Source organism: Panthera leo, chromosome D3 (assembly GCF_018350215.1).
Source record: "Panthera leo isolate Ple1 chromosome D3, P.leo_Ple1_pat1.1, whole genome shotgun sequence".
In the NCBI taxonomy this organism is placed as follows: domain Eukaryota; kingdom Metazoa; phylum Chordata; class Mammalia; order Carnivora; family Felidae; genus Panthera; species Panthera leo.
In genome coordinates, this window is record NC_056690.1 from 10301266 (window position 1) to 10327296 (window position 26031).

At 50.6% G+C, this 26031-nt stretch overlaps 1 protein-coding gene across 1 annotated transcript in view; it reads left to right on the plus strand.

Moving 5' to 3' along the window:
- The window catches only part of RPH3A (rabphilin 3A), a 279514-nt gene that overhangs the window by 178848 nt on the left and 74635 nt on the right, over window positions 1-26031 (plus strand). The window contains exon 3 of the mRNA XM_042910479.1: window positions 572-692. The gene's annotated coding sequence lies outside the window, so the exon portion shown is untranslated. The remainder of the gene's footprint in view (window positions 1-571; window positions 693-26031) is intronic.

Below are 26031 nucleotides of genomic sequence, written 5' to 3' on the forward strand. Positions count from 1 at the left end.
TCCGCGGTGCTGATCGCCAATCGCCTGATTGCCGGTTCGACCAGCGGGGATCTCTGGTGCGCCCAACCTCTCCTCCTGGCTTCCCACCTTTCTTTCTCCAGGCACCTCACACATAAATCACGGGTGGGAGGGCGGCTCGGTTCCCCCTGCGCCGGGAAGCTTCTGCCCCCTCCCTCGCTCACACAGGGTTTTGCAGCAGTGGTGGCAGCTGCCACTGATTCAGGCACTGGAGAAGCAATTGATTCGTCTACTGCCAGCAGCCCGGAGTTGCCTACGCGGACGCGGACGACAGAGAGAAAGGGAAATAGAGAGGAAGAGGGGTGGGGGGGGAGAGGGCTCGGAGCGAAAAACCTTCATCCATGTGGAGGGCAGTCTGAGGGAGCCACTGTCTTTGCCTTGTCCACTGAGTTTTCTCTTCTTCTGGCAGTGGTATTTCTTTTCGTCTTGGTCCTGCATGATTTAGGGGTCGTTGGGGTGTGTGTGTGTGTGTGTGTGTGTGTGTGTGTGTGTGTCGGTGCTTTGATTTTCTTTTGGGAAGAGTAGGGGAATCAAATGAACAATTTTCTTTCAGGCACCTCCGCTGAGCTTTCAAATCAAGTCATCGGGAGTTAGCATCTTCCCACCCGGCAGGGAAGGGAGGAGTTGGCAAGAATTTGGCTCACCCATTCCCTCTGCAATCCTCTGGTGTGGTGGTAAGTGCTATTCTTCTCAATTGTGTAAACGGGCTAGGGGGTATTGGGATCCCAGTGGGGATGAGGAGTGTACCTGAGCCGGTGGGATAGAGGGTGGGTGGGGGGGAGGAGTGTTGATAAATGACCACATTTATTTGCCCACATTCTGCAGTGTTTGATCACCTAAGCGGCACCCCAAAGCTAAATGAGATTTTGGCTCGGTGCCCAGGGAGGGGGTAAAATGCGCTCCTGTTTTAGGCAATGCGATCAAAATTGTGGCTTCTGCCCAATTTTTACCCTCTCCCTTGCAGCAGAAGCTATTGAAAGTAGCCAGCAGGTCTCTGGGTGGATTAACCCTTCATGGGATGGCTAGCCTGTATGGAGGGTCTCTGAGCGTTCTGATCTAGTGGGTGGGCACCTTGGCCCTGGAGGGGAAAGGGTCACCTGAGGCTGAAAGGTTAACCCTTGCGAGGGTCACCTAGGCACACCAGGTGAGGCTTGTGTAGGACAGAGCTCAGAAGCTACCACCTTCCAGGTACAGCTGAGTAATTCAACTGTAGTGATTTTTGCAAGCTTGGCTGTTCTGAGCTTCCTGAGATGGGAGATCTGGGAGCCATGAAAGGACTACATTTTGCTTGGAATTGAGCGGTCAGGCAGGCCAGAGGAGGGCAGCCAGCAGCCTGCTGAGCCGACGATGTTTTATTTTCACAGGTGGTGTAACCTGTAAGTGATTGTGTGGGGGGTGCGTCCTGGCACCAGCCCGGGGGACTCCATCCTGAGCTTGTCTCAGAGTAGGCAAAGAAGGGAAGAGGGTTTGTTCAGGTTCTGGGGAAAGACTCCAGTTTCCGGCTTCGGATCTGTTCCAGAGCAGACCAAACCCCGATCTAGTTTCTTTATCTGAGATCCTGATGGGATAAGCCTGCACCAACCTGTTAGTGAGTGGGAAGTTGAGGTTTCTTGTAACCGAATCCAGAAACTCACGTTTAATTTTAAAATGCCTTTGCTGCTGATCTGTGGCCCATCAAAAGGAGATTTCTCTTTGCTTTCTGCTTTGATGACATCTATCTTTCTGGAAGTGAATGTCCTTATTTTTAGCATCTTCACTATTATCCCAGGGGCCACTTCAGTCTTCTGTACCCCCAAGGATTTCTCTGTAGGTTCTTGTTCTCGGTGGTGGGAGGAATAAAACATCAGCCCCGGAGACTGGCAAGCCTGAAATGGAGGCAGGGCCCACTCAGTGATTATCTCCGGCCCCAGAGCCAAGTGGGGACGCCAGAATCCTGGGACCTGTGCCTGCTCAGGTAGAGCGTGTGAGGCAGCGGGGGTGGGCTGTTCAGTGGTTAGTGTCAAAGACTCGGTCCGCCAAATCCCACGCTTCTGAGGAGGAAGTTGCCTTAGCTTCCTCCCCAGGAAGCCTCAAGTGTGATGATTGACGTGAAGAAATTTGGTTCAGATGAGGAGCCGCAAGGTCTGGCCACGGGTGAAATTTAAAATATTGAACTTCGGCAATCACTGGGCAAACCGGGCAATGGCTGGGGCCCTGGAGTGGGGGTTCCCTAGTGTGCTGAGTGTTAACCCTCTAATTGCTGGATTATGGAGAGGTTTAGGGGGGAACTGGGAGAGTATCAGGGGAGCCACAGGGGCCTCAGTGCAACATCACCATCTAGTACAGGAGTATTTCAGTGTTTTAACAACCGGTTCAGCCAGGCAGAACATGGATGCTAGCCCAGCTGAGGTAGCTGGGACTGGGTTTTTTAACATGTGGGTGCTTTGAAAACATCTCCTTGCTGCTTCTCAGCCTTATTTCCTTGGGGGTGGCTAACATCCAAAAGGCTGCCCTCCCTCCTCCCCCATCACATTTGAAATGGTGCATTGTGGTGCACCAGGGAAAGGGAGACAGAAGCTTCTGGAAAGAGGCTTGGACTCGGACCAGGAGACCTGGGTTCCAGCCCCAGCTCTGCCTCCCCTGTCTGGGCCTCAGTTTCCCTGTATGTGCAATGAGGCACCTGGTCTAGGTGACTCCAGAGCTCCTTCCAGCTCCTTCCAGCTCTGTGGCTGTGTATTAGGAGTGTATGTGCAGGCTGGCTTCTAGGAAGGGTTTGCGCTGTGTTTGGGAATTTATCACATGTGTCAAGGAGGTCCTGTTTGGGGTGAGCCGGGATGGGGGTCTCTTGTGAGAACTTCACTAGGTTCCTAGAATCTTGGGCTCAGCTGGAGAGGAGTCTGCTTTATTTGTGGCCTCAGATATGTAGACATACAGGTATTACAGCTTTTGAAGGCTCTGTAGAGACTTATTCCAGGGGTGGCAGCCAGGACCGCTTTGAGAGCCTCCACTCAGAAAAGATGCAGATTCCCACAAACACACAACACCCGGGGATCCGTGGAGCCTCCCTAATGCCCGCCTGAGCACCTCAGGTTTGGAATCTCTGATCTAGTCTAACCCCTTCAAGGGGGCCCAGAGAGGGAAAGTGGCTTGTCTAAGACCACACAGGAAATCACGGCAGAGCAACATAGAAATCGACCATCATGAAGACAAGACATCATCCCTTTACTCCCAGCTCTGGCAGCCCCTACTCGCCTCGCCCGGCCGGATGTGGAGGGAGGACGTTCTGTGGCGCCTCTCTAGGCACTAGCCTGTGCAGTTGATTGGGAAGCAGAGCTGTGGAGACAAACGCAGACATTGCCTTTCTCGCTGGGGGGGAGAGAGGCAGCAGCTAGAGATTCTGCAGTTCCAAAACGTGGCCCAGGAAGTCACTCTCCCCAGCTTGCTCTGCCTGGAAAGGTATACCGCTCATATACATCCTGGCTACCTGTCCGAGGCTGTGAGTTCTTGACAGGTTGGCTGCTCTGGGCGTTTGCGTGTAAGATGTGGTATTTACTCTTTATTTACCGCCCCCCTCCCCGCCATGCTGGTCATAGAGAGTGGGTGACTTTCTAAGAAGGACCACAATGACATATGGTCCTGTCTTCTGCTCTTTATCCCCTTTGAGTGGGGAGCTGGTCATAAATGCAGACGAATCAAGCAAACGGTGTGGTAGATTTCTGTTAAGTGCTGTGGCTGTAACCTGGGATAAAAATAAATCCAGGACCCAGTCGTGGTAGGCTGGAGCCAACGAGCTTAAATGATTCAGCTGCCACCCAGGATGGAAAGCCCTGCTGTGCTGGGACTGTGAAGGAAGCACCACAGAAATAGGCCCCTCTCCTTCCTGTTCCCCACCCCGCTCCGCCTCCTTAACTAGCTGTCTGAGGGGCTGCAGGGTGGGACTCTGGGAGAAGCCACGACCTGAGTTCGAATTCTGACTCCCAGTGCTTCCTTGCTGTGTGACTTCAGGCAAGACCCTTAACCTCTCTGAGCCTCGGTTTCCCCAGTTAAGTATGTTAAGGTTGTACAGCATGGTGGCCAAGAGTGTGGGCTCTGAAAATAGACCCCTTGGGTTTTGATCCTTCTAGTTGGGTCACTACACTTCCCCGAGACTCAGTTTTCCACTTGTAAAGTGAGGATACTTAAGGAAATGTAAAACCGTGGAAAGTGAATGCTTGCAAAGTACTTAGTACTGAGCCCGGGAGGAGTAAGTAAGTAGGCAACATACGTTAGCAACAGGGGTGATGGTGGTGAAGTCACCTCTGACTGGAACAGGATGGGGGTGAGATAGAGGAAGGTGAATCCTGTGGGCCAGTTGTGCAGCTCTGGGGCCCTGGGGGAATGAAGACAGGGCTTGGAAACAGGACGCTTCCAGTCCCGCTTATTCCCTGTGTGGTTTTTGTGCAGTTTCCGGTGGCTCCCGGGACCTCAGTTTCTTCATCTGTGAAATGGGCATAATAGACCTCCTTTCCTTAAAGCCTGTGAAGCCCTGAGGAAACAGGCCCTGTGAGTGTGGTGGTCGGGCCCGGGAGGAGGGGGTCTGGGAGGAGAATACACATACTGACTACTCTGTCTTTTGTTTCTTCAAATCCTCGGGAGGTTTTTGCTGAATCATTCCAACGCACCAGCTCAGAGCCCGTGAATCTTTCCTAGGAGAACTGAGCTTCCCCTTGCTTCCCTGCCATGGTGCTCCTGCATAGGGCTCCTGAGGCGCCACAGGCCAAATCCCTAAGGGCCAAGGCCGTGCAGCATCTCAGCGTTTAAAGTCAAGGTTAGCATACAGCATCTGTTCAGCAGTGACTTGCACAGAGGCATGCATGCATGAATAAATGAATGAAACCTTAGTTGGATGACTAGGGGACGGATCAATTTGAGGAGGTATCTTTGGCCCACGGTCCAAGCCAGAGGTCCGCATACAGTAGGCACTTAGTGTGTGCTGATTATGATGAGTCATTGGTGCAGAGTTTAGACTTTGGCTTTCATCTCAGATCGGCTACAGGCAAAGGACGGGCCTCTCTGTCTCCTCCTGACAGAGTATCATCGACGCTTAGTCTAGTGCTGTCCATTTATTGAGTGCTTACAGTATGCCTGGCACCATGGTGGGTATTGGGAAAAAAATGGTAACAAAGACACAATGTCCTTTGGGACTTAGATTAAGTAAGTGGCTGCCTACAAAATGTAAACTTGGTGGGGGGTGGTACAGAGAGACGGCTTCCTTAGTCACCCTTTTTGGGGTGTTTTCACTCAGCTAAATGACATCCGAAATTCCATCATTTAAGTTTCTGGGGTTTTTGTTTTTTGTTTTTTTTTTTTTTTGTCTCAGGCCTTTGCTCTTAGACAAAAAGCAGATGCCTGGGATGGGATAACACATCCAGCCTTCTTCGTCGTGTATACTTTACTGAAGATGAGTTGGAAATATCCCTTCCAAAAAGGGAGGGGGGAGCTTTTTTGGGGTGGGGAGTGGAGCCTGCGGGTAAAAGAAGGGGGCAAAAGGCAGGAAAGGCAAATGTTGCTGGATTCACCTTCTGCCGGGGTTAGAAAGCTCTTGATGCCCAAGAGAATCCAAGGGAGATTCCTGGGGGGCACCTTGGACCCGCTCCATCAGAAACTCTGAGCGCAGGGCCTTGAGACGTGTGTTTGCACAAGCCTCCGCCTGCTATAGATAAAGGGGTGGTTTTGAAATGTGGAACACTGTTACAGGTGGGAGTTACAACAGTTCTGGGGTGTTGCAAGCCTCAGACTTTCTCCCAAGGCCCCCTCCCAACACGGCTCACCATCCCCCAAGGGGCTGAACAGGGTGCTATTCAGGCCTCTTGCCTCCCCAGCACCCACCATGTCCTTTCTGCCACTGAATCCCTGTTTCCCACAGAAGCACGAGCCTGATCTCGCCGTGTTGACCCCATTCCCTGCTAACCTCTGAGCACCCCAGTGGGGGCACTTCTTTCTCAGGCAGGAAGGACCCAGGGGCTTAGGTTATCAGATGGCTTAGTGGCCAGGTAGCAGCGACCAGCCAGCCTGCTAGCCTGGCCAGGCCTTTGGGGTTTGAGAGAACAGAGTTGGTTCTCAGCCCAACTGGCCTTCCGTTTGGGCCAGGGAAGTGTGGGGGGTGCAGCTGCACCAAGGCACCAGGCTGCCGTATGCGATGGCACCGTGGTTTCCTCGAAGTAATTGTCTTGCTGTCATTAGTTTTAATGACATAACGCATGCTTAAATCTCATTGTAATGGAGCCGTGTCAGCCCCCGGCTCAGTAATCCGGTTAGGGAGCAAGATGACATATGCCCCCGGAAGCTGGGGTTTTGCCCACCCCTCTGCTATTAATCAACGTGAGGAAAACCATCCGGCAGCATCGTCATGATGTGTGCTTTGTGAAGGGTTTATTTGGAGAGCAGAGGGGGAGAGTCTCCTCGTCTCTCAATATAATCTGAGTGAGTTCATTCAGTTGCCTATTTCTTTCTTTTTTTTTCTCTTCCTTTCTTTCCTTTTTTTTCCCTCTTTAATGCACCTACACAGTGACAGGCAGCGACTTGTGAATGGAAGCAGCTTTCAGTAGAGAACAGATTATGTAAGCGGGTTCTGGTGCCAGCCATCGATGGCGGGGTGGCATGCCGGGGCTGCTGAGAGGAGAAATGATTTCTCCAAGTTTATCGGGAGGCCTTCCACGCGACATGCTGCCGAAGAAGCATCTGTGTGGTGCATTCTGTCCCTCCACCTGCCCCTTGTCCCCGGCCCCCTCTACCTGTCGGCTTTTTCCTCCGTCACTGTAGCGTTGCCGTGTCCCCAAGTGCCTCTCTCTCTAGATTTCTCTCCCCTTTTCACCAGCCCTGTCCCCTCGCCCATCTGTTCCACCCTTTTAAAATCCTCTTTCTTTGTCCCATCTCTCCGGTCTCCCTGCCTGTCTCTCTCCCTCTTCTCCCCACTCTCTTGCTCTCTTCCTCTCCTCATTCCTGCCCTGCCCCATCCCATCTGTGCAGATATATCGAGTGGCTTGGGAGGGGAAAGCATTTGTGAGTCCCCAAGGCCCCAGGTAGGGTGACCAGCCATCCAGTTTGCCTGGGACAGAGAGGATTCTGGGCATGCCAGACTCTCTGTGTGTTCAAACTGGAAGAGGCTCGGGCAAACCAGGACAAGTAGGTCCTTTTACCTCTATGTCAAATGCTTGGAATCTTGTAGAACTCTCCAAGACCAGACGTGGCTTTCAGGGGGGGAGGGGCCACGGGAGGGGCAGTCACCTGCTCTCCTGCTCAGGGGGAGGGACACCGTGGTTTCTGGAGCCCTCCCCAGCCTTGGCATTCACTGCGTGGCTCTGGGGCGTGAAGGTGACCTGGGTCTGCAGAGCCAATGGTCAGTCAAGGGCAGGGGGCTGGCTCTCTCCTCCCTCCCCTCCCCTTCCCCCGGCAAGACTGACCACCCAGCCAGTTATTCGCTCATTTGTCACAAGAGGGGATCCAGTGAGAGATTGTAGACGGTCCTATGCCAGATGTTCTCCCTCTTGAGCCTATGTCAGAATCCCCTGAAGGACTATTAAGGCAGTTTCTGATTCTACTGGGGCTGGTACTGGGTCCAAGAATTTGCATGCCTAACACATCATTCCCAATGACGTGGTTGCTGCTGCTCCAGGAACCCCACTTTGAGAACCGCTGGTTTCTACCAATTCAGTCCCAACTATGTGTTGTTTACTACCATGTGCCAGGCAGTGCTGTCGGCCCTGAGGATTCAGCAGTGAGTGAGACATAATTCTCTGCCCTGCTAGAGCTTACGGTCTAGTTGGGGGACAAAGCCAATAAATACATCAGCAAGATGATTTCAGGAAACAGTATGACAAGGTACAGAAAGACAAGTGGTGGGCAGGGGGAAGAAAGTTAATTTTGTTATAAAAAACGGATGGCCAGGGGACACTTCCAGAGATGGTAACATTTGGATTGAAAGTTGAGTTTCTAGAAGGAGCCAGAACAATTCAGGCCAGGGGAACAGAAATGCAGAGGCAGAGACAACTGTGGTGGAAAGTGAGGGGACGAGGTGGGCCGGGGGCCGGGGGGCCGGGGGGCTGGGGGGCCGGGGGGCTGGGGGCCGGGGGGCCGGGGAACCGGGTCATGCAGGACCTGCCCGTGTAGGCAAGGAGTCTGGATTTGATTTTCTCTGGGGGGAGGATTCTAATCAGGAAAGTGCCATGATCTAATTTATAACCTTGGTAATGATTGCTTTGGTTTCTTAGTGGAAAAAGGACTGCAGGAGGCAGGGGTGGAAGACAGGAGACCAGGGCGGGGACCAGTGACAGGGCCGCAGACCATGTGGTGGCAGGGAAGGAGGTGGTCAGATTCTAGTATGTTTATTTTGCAGTAGCACAGACAGGTCTTACTGACGGATCACACGTGGGTTGAGGGAGGAGCCAGGGCCCACTCCTGGGGACACAGGACCTGTTCTTGGCATTGGTGCAGCCATTGAGATTCTGGGGATGAGGAGAGGGGCCTTGGCTGCCACCAGGGGCCAGTGGATTAAGAAGCAAGACTGACAGCGTGTGCGAAGTGAGGGGGGCCTTTCAGGGAGATCGCCAATGCCCATTCCGTGCTTGCTAAAATGCACCACCCCTCTCTCCCCAGAGGAAAAGGCAGCAGCTCAGAATTTTTTTTTTTCTTCCACGAGCGGTGGCTCGATTAATCTGCCAGGGTCTAAGCAACATACTGGGACTTGGCAAAGGTGAAACAGCCCCCGAAAGTGGCTGCTGCTGCCGTGTCGGGCAGGGATGTCTGGCCAAGTACTTCTCCCAAAGGTCTGAGGGGCGGGGGGGCTTGTGGGAAGGGCTGCTGGGTAGGAAGAAAGACAAGAGCTCCTGGCATCTGATCATCAGATGTCCTGTTGTTCACTAGGGCTGGCCGGCCCTGGCCAGAGGGAGTCATCAGCACTGGCTTGTCCCAGAAGCCAAAAACAAGACGATTCAGCCCTGGAGGGAACATTCAGACCGATGACAGGCCTCCTGTGCCTCTCAGAAAGAGACCTGCTGCTGTTTCTTTAGGTTTGTTTTTTTCCCTTGGGAGGGTTTATCTGGCTCGGGCAGGCCTAGTTTTATTGGTGTCTTACCTGCAGAGGGGTCTGGACGCGTGTCCACTTCCGGACAGCACATGCCTCTTTGGAGAGCAATCCCCGGGGAAAAATAAATAGTGCTCGCGTGCTGGTGACCGGGAGGGGGCTTTGCTTCTGATTATAGTGAGAGGAGAGCTGGCCTCATTTGTAGCCTCTCAGTTTTCCACAGAGAACTCATCTGCTCTGTAGATTAGCGTGGAATTTTTGTTGTAGCCCAGGCACTGAGAATGGAGTTCTTTTTCTCTCTCATTTCCTAGCACATGACCACTGTTGATCCCTAAAGGTTTCTGTCTCAATTTTTCATTACTTATTCTCTTTGTCCTCATATGCCATCGCCCCCCGATCACAGGCAGCCCTTCTATTCCATTTAATGGACTTCTCTTTTGTTTGTATGTGCACCTTCAAAATATGCATTAATTTTTTTAATGTTTATTTGTTTTTGAGAGAAAGGGAGCATGAGCAGGGGAGGGGCAGAGAGAGACAGGGAGACACAGAACTTGAAGCAGGCTCCAGGCTCCATGCTGTCAGCACAGAGCCGGATGCAGGGCTCGAACCCACGAGCTGTGAGATCATGACCTGAGCTGAAGTCAGATGCTTAACTTACTGAGTCACCCAGGTGCCCCAAAATATGCATTTTTAACTTATATAAATGGTATGGTTCTATAAATTTCATTGTTGCCCACTTTTTTTTCACTTAGCACTGTGTTTTTAAGATCCTTCCATGTTGCAAAACGTGCATCTAATCCTTTGTTTCTAATTGTTACATGCTCCAAAGCATAAATACCCCACATCTTACCCATTCTCTTACGTTAATTCCAGTTAACCTGGAATATTCCTGGGACTTTCCTGCACTAACCCTCTGGGATTTGGGACATGGAGACTTATTTTAATAGAGATTTAATAGTCATTTGGGAGGTGTAGGGAGATGCTTCACTGTTTAGCTTTTGATTGTTTGCTCAACAAACACTGAGCATCCACTCATGGTGCCCATGGGTATGGAGAGCGAGACAGTGGTCAAGTTGGTGGGGTTTGGAGGCAGGCAGATCTGGGTCTGAATCAGACCGTGATACCCACCAATGGCTGTGTGCCCTTTGGCAAAGTGACTTTGCCTCTCTGAACCTCAGTTTCTTCTGTAAAATGGGGAGAATGATGCTATTCATTTTATAAGGTTATTGAAAGTGAAGTAGATGATAATATGTCATCGCTTTGTGTAATAAAACTTTTTAATGTTTATTTTATTTTTGAGAGAGAGAGAGAGACAGAGTGTGAGCATGGGTGGGGCAGACAGAGAGGGAGACACAGAATCTGAAGCAGGCTTCAGGCTCCGAGCCGTCAGCACAGAGGCTGATACGGGGCTCGAGCTCACGAACTGTGATATCATGACTTGAGCTGAAGCCGGACGCTTAACTGACTATGCCACCCAGGTGCCCCTGTGTAATAAAACTTTTTAAAATGGCACCCTGCGAGGGGAGTTGCATAAGTAGATGTTTATATCCTTTCCATGTTCTGCTGGATCTGTGTCAGTGTGTGTGTGTGTGTGTGTGTGTGTGTGTGTGTGTGTGCGCGCGTGTGTGTGTGTGTTTTGGGGCGTGGTTTCCTGGCTGAGGCCAAGACAGTGTCTGCCCTGTGGAACAGTTATTTCCCCCTCTATGTGGAAAGGCCCTGATCCCTTCTAGCGTCAGCCACACGAGCCGCCTCTGTGCATTCCCCAGGACTGGGGTTTCTGCTCGAACACTGACCTGGCCTCTGGAAACAGACTGGTGGCAGCAGAAAGGCTCATGTTGGTCCTGAGCACGCTCAGAGGCTAAAACACCCTAGAAACAGGTAGTGGGAGTCTTCAAGTGGCTGGGGAGGCCCCCGGAAGACTCCAAGGCCCTGGGACCGAGTAGACTCCAGCTCTGGGACATTCTCCCTCTGGTTGTCGTGGCAGCAAGTCTGGGATGGAACCCTTCATCCCAATGGGGCACCACAAGGCTGTCATTTCTTGAGGGTGGCCTCAGGTCTCTACCGCAGGGTGGTCTCTGATGCCCTGGGGAGGCTCCCCACCTGCTTTTAACATTCCGTCATCCTCTTGCTAAAAAGACCCGTGAGCTAAGAGTATCCAGCTAGGTTCGAATCCCAGCTATGCCACATAGTGGTTGTAGCCCAGAGCTGCATGGTCATACGGGAAGCGAATGCATTGGAGCCTCGTCCACCAAGTCACAGAGCAGTCACGGGGGGCTCGACCTTGCGATCTGCCCTTACATAAGTGATCGCCCGTAACCCTCAGAGGGCTTGTGAAGGAGGCATTGTTACCATGCCCATTTTGCAGACCAGAACTCCGAGGCTACAGGGGGCAGAGAGTTCTCAGTTCCCCAAATTCTTGCTGCCCGTCAAGAGTCGATTCAGGGATTCCAGCCCTGATCTTTTGGACACCAAAGTCGAATACTGAATTTTCATAGCCAGGAAGTGAGCCTCCCAGGGCCTCGTTCTTCTGCTCTGCAAAATAAAATAATAACCAATCACCACTTATTGTTTGGAGTTGTGAAATTCGAGCAGCTTGGAATTTCTTTCTTTGATGTGAAGCTCTGCTGACGTGGATTGTCTAGTCTTCAGATCCTCCTGGCTTGGATCTTGACGTTAAGCAGGAAGGTCCTTCTGCTGAAGGATCGGGGGGCGGGGGGCGGGGGGGGCGGGGGGGGGCGACACTGATCAGCAGGGGGCAGTATTCAGTGATTAGGAGCACAGCCGTCGCCTCCAGAATTCCTTGCAATTCGGTCTGTGCTACTCGGCAGCCTGTGACCTCGGGCAAGTTATTCGGCCTCCCTGGCCTCAGTTTACCCACCCGTGAGACGGGAATAATGCGCCTCCCTCACAGGGACGCTGTGAGGATTCTATCAGGTAATTCATATACCTGCTCCACTGCATAGACGTCCCCTGCTTATTATTACATGGAACTTTAAAAAACTGTTTATTTGTTTTTGAGAGAGAGACAGAGTGCGAGCAGGGGAGGGGCAGAGAGAGAGGGAGACACAGGATCCGAAGCAGGCTCCAGGCTCCCAGCTGTCAGCACAGAGCCCGACGCGGGGCTCGAACCCACGAACCGCGAGATCATGACCCGAGCCGAAGTCAGACGCTCAACCAACTTAGCCATCCCCGCACCCCTGGAACTTTTTTTTTTAAGTTACTTCTAGAGTCAAGGTTTATTATATAAGATTATATATGGTTTTATATGTTTGTTATATAAAATTGTCTAAAAATGTTTATTATATCAAATAATCAATTAAGTGTTTTTTCTGCTGCTGATACATAGTTAGAAAATAATTAACAAACCAAACAAATAGACAAAGTTTTGTGACTTCAGCAAAACTCATCTACCGCAAATACTTTTTGTCGAAGAACAGGAAAAGGGAGAGATACCATTTGGAGTTGCCTTGGTGGTTGAAAAGTTTAGGAAGAATTTACCTGAACTATTTTGTTATGCAAAATAAAACAAATTGAGGGAGAGAGAATGAGAGACACCTGCCAGTGTGAAAAACAGTTTGGATAGAAGGTGAATTTCTGAGGCCTGTTGGTTGGGAGGAACCCTTGCCTTCTGTCTGGTCTCGTAACCAAACACTGGAAAGCATTTGCCAGGCACTGTACTCAGTGCTAGAATAGAGTAGAAAACAGTTTTGATTTGGTCCTTTCTCTTGAGGAGGTAGATATGAATCAGTAATCATGCATATGGAGATATATTATCTATATGTAATAATATATTATCTATATATATCTATATATATAATATATTATCTATATATAATATAGATATAGATATAGATAATATAGATATATTATCTATATATAATATATTATATATATAGATATATATATAGATAATATATTATTACATGTAGATAATATATATGCTATTATATCTAGATATATTATAACATGTTTTTATGTTTATTATATAAAATTATATTAAAGTGCTTATCATAAAAAATTTAATTATATATCATTAAAACCCGAGACAAGGGATTCCAAAGAGGGGAGAACACATTTATGAGAGAGTCTCACAGAGAAATCTGACCTAAGCTGGGAGGGCTTCCCTGAGGGAGTGACATTTGCCCTGAGAGCAGCTGAAGGGTGAGTAAGAGTTAACTGAGTAAAGAAAAGAGAGCAAAACAGTTGTGGCGTGAGAACAGCACGTGGAAAGGCCCTGAGGTGGCATTCAAGGATCTGAAAGAAAGCCAGCGTGGTCGGAGCACAAGGTTGAGGGGAGCCCAGTGTGAGATGAAGTCAGTGGTGCCTGCAGGGCCGTGGTGTGGCCACTTGTCTTTATTCTGAGAGCAGTTTTGAGGGAAGTTCTGTTTTCACAGGCAGGTGACCTGATCGGATCGGTTTTGTAGAGGCCTCCCTAGCGGCCGTGCGGGATTCACATCCAGGGGAGGACTTGGGGCGATTTGACAGACTCTAAGCTGACAACAGAGAGCCTCGCTATTGGCCGAGCCCCCTGTGCCCCACCCTCTTCACAGCACCTACTTCCTGGAAGCGGGGAGGGCAGGGTGACCCCAACCAGGGAGAGGTTTTGTTCTGCAGTGAATCATGGTGATTTTCTCCTGGAAATCTGGAGAGACGAGCTAGGGACAGTTGGCAATCCACCTGGGTTTAAATCCCAGCTCCGCTGCTGTGGGACTTTAGCAAGTTACTAAAAAAAAAAAAAAAAAAAAAAATCTCCCCGTGCCTCAGTTTTCTCATCTGGAAAATGGGGACAGCAATAACGTCGACCTCACTGGATTTTCTTGGGGATTTAACAGGTCAGTATGTACATAGTCTTTGTTTGGAACAGGCGTAGCATAGGAGGGATGCTCAATAAACATTAGCTAGTACCATTTTTATGTTGATGATCAAGGTGATGATAATGAAATCTCAGCGCTCGACATTCTAGAAGGGATCCTGTTAATCCTTTCCACCCTCTGCCTATTGCTTCACCTTCTATGGGTCTTTTCTTCAGACATCACCTTCTCAGAGAGGCCTTTTCTGATCATCTTATTTAAAAGTGCACCCCCATGCCAGAATCCTACTTCCTCCTTGTCTGTTTCATATTTCCAGCACTTAGTATCATATGACACACTATCTTACTATATTACTTACTAATTTTGGTTTTTTTTAAGTTCATTTATTTATTTTGAGAGAGAGAGAGCTCAGGAGGGGCAGAGAGAGAGAGAGAGGGAGAGAGAGAGGATCCCAAGCAGACTTTGCACTGCCAGTGAAGAGCCTGCTGTGGGGCCTGAACCCATGAACCATGAGATCATGACCTGAGTCAAAACCAAGAATCAGATGCTTAATCGACCGAGCCACCCAGGAAGCCTTTTTGTTTCTTTTTTTTTTTTTAAGTTTATTTATACATAAATTATTTATTTTGTTGTTGTCTATCTCCCACTGGAACACCAGCTCCAATAGAATAGGAATGTTTGACTGTTTTAGTTACCACTCTGTGCTCAGGGTACTGTATCCCAGAGCATCGGGCACACAGTAGGTGCTCAGTAAGTATTTGCTGGATAAATGAAGGCTGACAGTGTCCATCTAATGCTCCCTGCTCTTGTTCAAAACCTGACCCACTCCCCAGGCTGCTGTAACTCACCTAACGGTTCACTGAACAGCAAAAGCAGCAGCAGAAAAAAAAAAAAAATCCCGAGCCCTAGAAGGGGTGGGGGGTGGACAGGGAAGGTGTTGAGGCACCAGAGATTTCTGTGACAGGGAAAAAAGTGAAGGTCTTTTATAAAACCAGCTCTGCAGCCTGCTCTTTTTAACCTGATTAATCGCATTAAGACTTTGTCAATATCCACATTCCCTCAGCCCTGGCCGCGGCAGCTGATGGAAGCAGCCTTATTCAATATTTAAGAAGACCTGCATTGTAGGCAAAGGGTCTGGGCTGCAGGTAGAAGGACAGCCAGCAAATGCTCAGGGACAGTCTCTTAAGCGGTGGATTGTTTCTAAAAGGAGAGAAACAAGAGAAGGAAAAGCCCTAACGCCCTCAGTCTCTCCCTGGCCTTCCCAGATTTCTGATAACATTGACCAGCCCACCCCAGCGTCGTTTGCTCTGACCCAGGGCAAGAGAGTGTTACCCGTGGAAAGAAACCCACAAACCAGGGAGCTTGGTCTCGTGGGTCCCCCTTTTGCTAACGCTGCATAAAGTGGTGGTTTTCAGAGTGTGGTCTCCAGACCAGCAGCATCAGTGGCGCCTGGAACTTACTAGAAATGCAAATTCTCGGGCTCTGTCCCAGACCTCCTGAAACAGACACTCCGGGGCTGGCAAGTGAGCATGAGTCCACTTTCAGGAGCCCCCCCCCCCCCCCGAGGTGACTGATGCACGACCAAGTTTAAGATGCCCTGGCAGGAGGGACGGGGACCTGAAGACAGTATGGAGTGGGGCACATGGTTCTAAGCTCGTGGTTCTCTGTCCTGGCTGCACATTATAATCACCAGGAGGACTTTCAAAAGTATGATGTGGGTCCCCACCACAAGTTTCTTCTAAAGGTGGTTTCTTTGGGATTCTGGAATTTAGCATTTTTTTAACGTTTATTTATTTTGGGGCGCCTGGGTGGCTCAGTCAGTTGAGCGTCCAACTTCGGCTCAGGTCATGATCTCACAGCTCATGAGTTCAAGCCCCGCGTCAGGCTCTGTGCTGACAGCTCAGAGCCTGGAGCCTGCTTCGGATTCTGTGTCTCCTGCTCTCTCTGCCCCTCCCCGCTTGCTCTCTGTCTCTCAAATATAAATAAAAGCATTAGGAAATTTTTAAAAAATAAAGTTTATTTATTAACAGTCTTTTTTTTTTAATCTTTATTTTTGAGAGAGAGAGACAGAGCACAAGCAGGGGAGGAACAGAAAGAGAGGGAGACACAGAATCCAAAGCAGTCTGCAGGCTTCAAGCTGTCAGCACAGAGCCCGATGCGGGGCTCGAACTCACGAATGGTGAGATCATGACCTGAGCCGTAGTCAGACGCTCAACTGACTGAGCCACCCAGGCGCCCCAAGTTTATTTATTTTGAGAGACAGAGACAAAGAGCAAGCAGAGGAGGGGCAGAGAGAGGGACAGACAGAATCCCAAGCAGGCTCTGCACGGTCAGCGCAAAGCCCAGCACGAGGCTCGAACCCACAAACCATGAGATCATGCGCTGAGCCGAGATCAAGAGTCAGATGCTTAACCGACTGAGCCGCTCAGGTGCCCGTTGTTTGTTTTTAAGTTTATATACTCTGAATACTGCAATTCCAGTATACTGGAACTAGTATTTTTACTGCCCCCCAAATCCCTGATTCTAGGGTGCAGCGAGGGACGTTCTAAGGCAGCCCACCTGTTGCCTACCATTGTGCCTTTGATGAGTCATCTCACCTCGTGTGTCCTTATTTCTGGCACCCGTGAAGCGGGCCCTTACCCTCCCATGTTCTGTGAGTTGCAAGGAAATTGTGAAGCTTGGGAGGGATGCTGGTGTGAAATCTTTGCAGGGCTCCAAGCACTGTGCCAATGGCAGAGCTGATGAGGGTCTCTGGGGCACTTCTTGCCCATTTCTGCCCGGCTGCCCCAGCCACCCCGCTCAGCATCCTGGGGCCCCGGGGCCGGCTCTGTGCCGGGAACTGTACATGCCTCATTCCACCCGACGCTTCCATCAGCCCTGAGAAGGAGGAACATCGGTAGCCCCCACTCTCCAAACAAAGGGAGTGAGGTGCAGACAGGAACGTGCCCAAGGTTGGCAGTTCCCAAGGCTGGCAAGGGGCTGAGCCAGGATGGCACCGGTGAAGTGTCAGGATTTAGCCACTTCGTGCCTCACGGGTCCCTACGCTGAACACAGGTTGGCTTTCTAGGAGGGGTGATTGTTGAGGAGAGGTCCTGAAGATGTCTCCGGAAGCGCCAGGTCAGGTGGCCGTTCATGGGCTGAGCGTCACCCCCTCCCTGTGCCTCTAGATTCAGACCCCGGCTTTGGTTCTGCGTCACGGGGGCTTGGTTTTCTACTCAAGGCTTCCACATCTCCCACTACACCAGGTCCCATGAAGGCTTGTTGGGGGCACTTTTGTTTCCTTTCTTGATTTTCATACGGCAGCCTGGCCGTTCAAAACCAGACCGAAAACTCACAGATCGCCGCAAAGCCTCCACCCGTCTTTCAGGGAGAAATGACCTTCACGTTTTCCTTGCTTTCCTCAAGTCTCCTCTCTCAAGAAGAGCTGAAAATCAGGGCCAAGGGGACTCCATCCTCAAGCCGTGAAAGATGAGGACCCTCCTGCTCCCCCCGATCAGCCCTCATCAGTGACCCGGTTTATTGCAGAAACCGAGCTGGTTTGAGAGGACCCATCGGCAGCCACCGTAGGCCCCGCAAACCTTTCCCCTCTGAGCGTGTATCGTGGATGCCAGAGATGACAAAGACACTTAGAAACCCATTTGCTCCCAGTCCCGGGTCATTATCTGGTCAGACTCCAGAAGAGCCATGTGCTAGACGATTCCTGTAAGTTTTCCGTCCCTGGTGAATCCCCAAACCAATGTGTTCGCTGCTGGCTGGTTTCCATTCTCCCAGTTCACCCCGTTCTGCTCCGGAAGGGGGGTGGTTGGGGGAACGGGGTCTGAAACGCACCTTGGGCATCTTGTGGGAGAAGCTGGCCAGGAAACAAGCCACAGTGACGGGACTTTGTAGGTCCTTGGTGCTTTTCCTCCCAAACTGCCTCTTGACATCAATTATCTTATTATCTGCCCCTCGCCCCAACCACAATCTGAAACAACAAAACAGAAAACAGACCAAACTACAAAGCGTTTGTCCCAGTTAATAGTCCCCATTGTAAAAGGAAAAGTGGAAAGCTAGGAGCACTTGCCAATTCGCCTAGTATGTTGCATATATATGTCTAATATATACATATATTCTATATATAAACATCTGCATATACACAGGATATGTAATATATCATTACATATGGTGCATGTAATATACTGTTGATTTTACATGCATACACATATGTATGAAAGAGAGAGAGAAAGAGGGAGGTAATTTGATTATTTGGAGTAATCACGTTGTGCAAAGTTACCGTGATCACCGAATCAGCAAAGACTGAATCATTGCTCCTGAGGGAAATACAGGGTTAGTTCCTACAAGCCTTTCTTCACACTTCGTCAACCAGTCCACGCACATCCTTGTTTTATGTGTGTTTCTGTGTAAAGACGTCTGGTTCAATACATGTCTTAGTCTGTTCAGGCTACTGTAACAAACTACCTTTGGCTGGGTGGTTTCTAAACAATGAAAGTTTATTTATTTATTTTTATTTGTTTATTTTGAGAGAGAGAGAGAGAGAGAGAGAGAGAGAGAGAATCCCAAGCAGGCTCCACATTGACAGTGCAGAGCCTGACGCAGGGCCTGAACTCATGCACCATGAGATCATGATCTGAGCCAAAATCAGGAGTCAGACGCTCAACCGACTGAGCCGCCCAGGTGCCCTCAGAAATTTATTTTTCACTGTTCTGGAGGCTGCAAGTCTGCGGTCAGGGTGCCGGCGGCATCGGATTCTGGTGAGGATCCTCTTCTGGTCTGCAGACTGCTGACCCCTCGCTGTGTCTTTACGTGGCAGAGGGCAGAGACAGCAAGACGGCTCTCTCGTGACTCTTACATGGGTACGGATCCCACCAGGAGGGTCCCACCCCCTGACCGCCTCCCACGGTCCCACCTGCACATACCGTCACATTGTGGGGGTACAGTCCCAACACCTGAATGTCGAGGGGACACAAACGTCGAGTCTGTAACAGTGTACCGTATTGTTAATTTTTAAAACATGTTTATTTATCTTTGAGAGAGAGAGGGTGTGCGTGAGCAGGGGAGGGGCAGAGAGGGAAGGAGCCACAGAATCGGAAGCAGGCTCCAGGCTCCGAGCTGTCAGCACAGAGCCCGATGTGGGGCTCGAACTCAGGAACCACAAGATCATGACCTGAGCCGAAGTCAGACGCTTAACCGACTGAGCCACCCAGGCGCCCCAGTATATCGTATTGTTGAGAGAGCTGGAGCTCATTTGCCGGTGGACTTGAGCTGGTAACATGCTTGTCGGGCAACTCCGTTTTTTCTGGCCACTGTGTGTGTGTGTGTGTGTGCGCGCGCGCGTGCGTGCACGCTCACAAGTATTGTTACCGGTGAAAAATGAAAGTGCTACACGTATTGATTTTGGGGTTGCAAACAGATTTTACTGAGCAGGCAAATTCACAAATACGGAATCTGCAAATACGTGAGTCGATTCTGGGCGTGAGTACGTGTGTGTCGATCAGAACTACATTAATGGTAAACCTAACTGCGTCTAGTTCGAGTGATACAGGGGGACGTTTCTTGGCTATGAGGCATGACTGTACTCAGTGGCTCAAAAATAGCACTCAGACTGATTTCCGATCACCCAGCTCTGCTTTCTTCTGGGTTGGCCTCTCCCTCGGGCGGGCTTTCTCCACCTGGGAGAACCACCTGACCAATGTGCTGTGAACTCAGAAGCTCAGGGCCCAGCCTCCCGTGGTTCACAGAGATCGTTCTCCACAAGACTGACGGTTCCACGGGGGATGAGGAGTGGACTTCTCTCCCTCCTCTTCTTCATGTCAAATCGGTGCACGGCACTCTAATGGGGCTGACCCCAACCCTGCTTGTGTCCTATTCACTGATCTCCCATGGGCCACAGAAAGCCACGTGCTAAGTCCAGAGCGAGTGTGGAAGGAACCACACCAGGTGGGAGGCGTGTCCGTTGAAGGACACCAATTGAACAGTCTCCCCTGCTTGACCCAGGACAAACTGGACCGTGACCTGCGTTCCGCATTTTTCTTTGCCGTTGGCGTCGTGTACTTTTGAGAGCTCCTGTAAGTCCCTCCCTGGAAATCTCGATGTTGAGAGGGTAAGTCTGTGTCTGCCGGTAACACAATAAAATGCTTCGCCTCCTGGAGCGAGTGGCTTTGCAAAGAAGAGAAACTAGACCAGCTTCGGATGTAGTTTTAATGTCCTGTCTCTCCAGAAAGTCTTCGAGTCGGAGGATGGACGGTGACGTATCGGATGTAACTCGAAGGTATTGTTGTGTGCCTGTGTGTGCGTTTGTGCGTGTGTGTGCTGTGTATAAAAATGGACCCTCACCTCTGGGGTTTGGATCCTGCCTCTGCTGGACACTTTGGGCCAGTACCTAAACTCGCCTTGCTTCGGCTTCCTGGTATAAAATGGGGCTAAATGTTGAGTTGAGGATTAATTTAGATACGGCTGCGCTGAGCACCAACATGTGTGGAGAACTTGGCACTGAAACAGAATAAATGCTCTCTATTTATTTAGGGGTCCAACGAAGGGGGATGGGGAGGAGCAAGGCGATGGTAGGTGGGTGTTTAGAATTGAACTGTACTTGACTCCCAGCCCTGTGCCTTTCTGGCTCCAATTCGGTCTAGGGCGAAAGTTAGTTAACCCTTATCAGTCTCAGTGTTTCTACTCGTGAGATGAGCTCAGTGGTGTCTATGCAAGCATTATATGAGGCAGAGTATGTAAGTCACTGAGTGCGGCCGCTGGTACCCGGTAGATGATAAATACCATTACGGCTGTTATTATCAGCCTTTTCACCCCGAAGGTGTGGCAAAGCTAACTTGCTGCACTTTATTTAGTGCTAGCCACGTTCCAGACGCTGTTCTAAGCACTTGAAAGTATCAGCTCATTGAGTCTTTCAACGCCCCTCTGAGGGAGGTATTGTTATCACTGTTACTCTCATCTCTGGTTTCCCTATGAGGAAACTGAGGCACAGGGAGGTTAAGTGACTAGCCCAACATACAGATAGAAAGAGGCAGAGCTGAACCCTGTTGGCTCGGCCCCTCTCTGCCTTCTTTTGCCTCCAGTGATGAGGGTCTAATGCCCGCCTGCCTGGGGGATTGTGAAGGCGAAGGCCTTTGTAAATTACGGAGGACTCCGTCCATACTCGGTGTTCTGATGGCTGTTTCCATGGGGACACGGGAGAGGGACAGGAACTTTGTGGTTCATTCATATTCTCCGGCCAACACCAACCGAGATTTCCTTTTTCTGTTACTTTCTCCCACTTGGCGCCGCGAAGGTCTGGGCGGGGCAGGGACTGGAGGGAGGCAGGTCTTGAAGATCTATTATTCATGGCAACTAAAAGGAGCTTTTTGTTCTTTCTGAAGTGGCCTCAGCTTTCTTAGGATCCACGCCCCGGGGAAGTGGCTGTTGCCAGATGGTGCAAGGCAAGAGGTATCCTTCCTGGCCAGAGACTCTAACTCGTGTTATTTTTTGGGGTGTTGAAAGTTCTGGAAGAACACCTGAGTAGCACCTGTACCCGCCCTGGGCTAGGTAACCTTCATTACTCTGTTTTCCACTCCCACCTCTCACCAGCCCAATGAAGCGGGTGCTGTTACAGCCCCCATTTTCCAGATGAGCCAGCTGAGACTCCGAGAAGTTAAATAGTTTGCCCAGAGTTTGGGCAGACTGTTTGCCCAAATAGTTTGCTAGGGTGACCATGTGACTCCAAAAGCCAATTTTCCCTTGATGGAAAATTCTATCATGAGATTTGTACCATGGGTGAAAATGAGACGTGTGTGTGTGTGTGTGTGTGTGTGTGTGTGTGTGTGTGTGTGTTGTGCTGAGGCGAGAAAACAAGTTAGAGCCCTTCCTGGGGCCTTGATTTACTCTGCTTCACAAGGAGGAAGTGAAAATATGCATTTTCCCAGGGCAGGGAGCGTCTGAGGCCAGAGGACTTAAGCTTGCTATCTGAAGGGACTGGTTCTGCCTGCTTGGTAGGAGAGTCCGGGGCGCCTGGGTGGCTCAGTCGGTTAAGCATCTGACTTAAGCTCAGGTCATGATCTCACGATCCGTGGGTTCAAGCCCTGTGTCGGGCTCTGTGCTGACAGCTCAGAGCCTGGAGCCTGCTTCAGATTCTGTGTTTCCCTCTCTCTCTGCTCCTCCCCCACTCGTGCTCTCTCTCTCTCTCTCTCTCTCTCTCTCTCTCTCACTCTCTCTCTCTCACTCTCTCTCTCTCTCTCTCTCTCAAGAAGGAATAAACATTAAAAGAGAGTCAGGCCAAGCTAGGGAGTTAGCGTAAGGAGTTTTGCCCGCACCTGACCGGGGAGAGTCCGTGAGCTTGAGCTGTTCTTCCCCAAATACAGAAAGGAGAGGCCGTTTCAGAAAAGCACCTCACCATCTTTACAGCAGCCCCAACAGGCAGTTTTGCTGTTTGTGTGGATGATGTCTGGTGTGAGCGCTCATCACCTCTCAAAGCAGCACATCCTCCTTTTGGTACCTCTGACGGTTAGAAAGCCATTCTTTACCTAAGCCAGTCTCCCAGCCGCCAGGCGGCCACGTTCTAGGAGGTGTTGTCCAGAGTCGCGGTCAAGGGTGTTGGCATTAAAGGGAGACAAACCGGGGTTCATAAGCTGGCTGGCTCCACCACTTCTGGCTGGTGACCTTGGGCAATTAACGCACCCCTCTGAGCCCCAGGCACAGGAGTAACGTCAGGGCCTGCCTCACAGGATGGTATTGAAGACGGAAGGAGGTGGTACTTGGAAATTGCCCATCAGAAGGCCGGTGCTGTTCGTTTCTGTGCCACCCGTCCTTTGCTAAGGACAGACCCTCAGGGCAGGATGGTGAGCTGGTCAAATGCACAGGCTCCGGAGCCACACGGCAGGGATTCCAAATGTGTCCCCGTCATCTCCTAGCTGTGTGATCTGGAAGAGGTCACCTGACCTCTCGGTGCTCCAGGTGCCTCCCCCATGAAAGGGGAATGATCATCGTTCACTGGGTCGCCGTGAAGATTAGGTGAGCTAAGTTCCTCGAACAGTGCCTGGCAAGCAGCAGAAGCTGGTTGCACGCCCAGTTTAAGGAATGAGGTGAGTTTAACGAAGAGATATTTAGAGTCACATGAACACTCCAGCAGGCCCATCTCTCGGCCTGGAGGGGCAGGAAGGGAACAGCTGTGGATCCAGAAGAGAAAGGGTTGTACGGAGGGGTCCTCCTGACGGGAGCTGGGACCCCCAACAGCCAACCCAGGGTGACCAGCAGGGGATAAATGCCCCGGCCTCTCTCTTCCCTCCCTCCAGCCTTCTGCTGGTGCCTCCCATCAGACAAACCCGACGAGGAGCCGGAGGGCAAGGAGGCCACTGATGTCGCCTACACAGGTCATTCTCCCAGGGCACAGAGCCGGGTGGAGGGTGACTGCGTCTGCAGGGGTGAAGAGAAAATACCCAGCAAAGCTATTTTTATTATTGAGTTAGACCATACAATACTGCCACTATGCAACATATTTGCCATATAAAAACAGCAAACTAATATGCTTAGCCAAATGTTCTGTTATTTGCATCAGTAGTCAATGAAGCAGGGTAGTTAGAAGGCTCATTTATACAAGACCCTGGTCTGCATCCCTGGATATTACACCTGCTGCCAGTGTGACCTTGACAAACTGAGGCCTCAGTCTCCTCGTCTGTAAAATGGGAATGCAAAAATGCTCTTCAGGTTTGAGGATGAGGCCTGCCGCCATCGTTTCAATGGATAGATGCTCCTCTCTGCTCTCTTTCGTACCCGGGGTACAGGCGGGGTCAGGATGGCACTTGCGGTCTGTGACGTGATGAGATTTAGGGCTGCAGATAAGTCAGTTCTAGCTGGGTTTTAATCAGAATGTGTTTCTTTGCAATTTAGGCCTGAGTGGCAGCCAGGGCCCATTAAGCTAAATGACTCGTTTTAATATGCAGACCTAGCTCGTGGCATCTTCCCGTTTGGGGCCCCCTGTGTCTGGGCATGCATGTGCAAACGCAGAAATCTGTCCCGAACCTTTCCTCTTTCCCTCGCACACCACAGCCTAGCTGGAGCAGAGATAAGCTGGGTTAACAACACAGCAAAGGCCAAGTTTCCACTTTATCAAAGAATCGGGTAATCGGCTGAGCTGTGCAGGGAGCCCTGGAGAGTGTTCCGTAACAGTGTCTGCTCTTTGTGCAGTACAGTGTTTGGGATTGTAGACTCAGGGTGCAGAGAGATTCATACCTCAGGGAAGGAAGGAAAGGTTTGGGGTACCCCTGCCCAGCAGGAGACATTCTCCCCCAGGAAGGTCAACTCTGGATGATCCTTCCTGCCTTTCGTGTGTGAATGCACACCCTACCTACTGTGATTTACTGGCTGCGTGTCCTTGGGCAAAGAACTTGACCTCTCTGGGCTTCAGTTTCCTGATCTGTAAAGCTGGGTAATAGAACATCGTGTTTCCTAGGATTGTTGTGGAGCTCAAATGAGGGGTTGCATGGGAAACGCTTCGTGCAGTTCCTGGCCAGTAGGACGCACAGACAGGGCGGATTAGGCTGTTCCAGTAACAAACAATCCCCAAGGTTTCACTGGCTGAAGCAACAGAGATTTCTTTCTCACTCATGGTTTCTGGGAATGGTGGGTTGATAGGTGTCTGCTCTGCCTTTGACCTGCCCCAGGGACCCAGGCTGAGGGGGGTTCCATCATCCATCCGCGCTTGTGAAGACAGGAAAAGGGGAATGTGGTGATGCATGCGCCGGCTTCAGTTTCCACCTGGGGATGTTTATTGGCCCGAACGGATCATGTGGCCTCTCCCGGCTTCCCAGGGAGAGGGAAGGACCATCCTATCACACGGTGGAAAACCAGAAACGTAGTCGTTGCACTGACGACAACCATTGCACTCAACAACCGACCCTTGCTTTAGTATGCTCCCTGTACTTACTCTGGCTTACTCTGGCTTATTCTGGCTTCAAAAAGCCTGAGATATTTCCTTCTAGTGCCAAAGCTGGACTCCCATCTCTTTAGGAAAATGTCACTGAGATCATTGTTGTTAATAATAACATAAATTCATGAGAGCTCCCACTTGACGAGCGAGTGTTTCCTGCCGGGTCCTGAACCAGGAACTTCCCATGCATCGTCTCATTTAAGCCTCATGATAATTATGATCTGAGATCTAATTCGACAGATGAGGAACCTCCCTGAAGTTCAGGGATGGGGATATGCTTATCAGGCTGGTAGATGGCTGGATGGGCTTGGCCCCCAAGCCCATACCCTAAATCACCCTGCTGAACGGTCTGCTAAGAGCATGTGGTCTTAGCCTCTGGAAATATATATTTTTTAATTTTTAAATGTTTATTTATTTTTGAGAGACAGAGAGAGAGTGCAAGGGGGAGAGGGGCAGAGAGAGAGGGAGACACAGAATCCGAGGCAGGCTCCAGGCTCTGAGCTGTCAGCACAGAGCCCGACGCGGGGCTCAAACCCACAGACCGTGAGATCATGACTTGAGCCAAAGTTGGATGCTTAACCGATTGAGCCACCGAGGCGCCCCTGCATCTTTAAATGCAAGCAGGGTTGCCTGGATGGACATTGCTTTGGGTGACAGGGGTGAATCACGGCCCCATCCTCTCTTTTCAGTCCTGTTTCCCCCCCTCCCCCCTGCCCTCCCATCACCCAAGGCTCCATTCCCATGAATTCCTCATATACCAGAGCCTGCCTGTTCCCATGGCATTTCTTTAGCACATTAACAGAGCTGAACATTTTCTAGACACACACAGACACAGCCTTTTCAGAGGAGGGAAGAGATTAGTCTTTGTTTTTAATTAATGCCAGCTCTCTCATCCTGGCTTTTAATACTGCCACCTCATTTGTCTTATTAAGTACTTAGTTTTGCTTTTAATTAGTGCTGTTTGTTGTCACTGAATTTTAATTGTCAGTGCAGGGTCTCAGCAGGCCTTGGTGAGGGTGCTTTACAAACGTTTCCTGTCCTCCTGCAAGGCCTGAGCTCGGGTGGCAGTGCTTCCGAAGCGGGGGGCGGGGGGGGGGGAGGGGGGCTCCAGGGGGTTGTTGAAGGCTGGTGTATTTCTCTCCAGGCCTTGGCCAATTCAGGCTGTCTTTGAGGTCCCCTTTTGCTCCAAGGTGGCTGGTCTGTGAAGACACATATTGCTCAGGAGGGTTGTAGTGGCAAAAATTCAATTC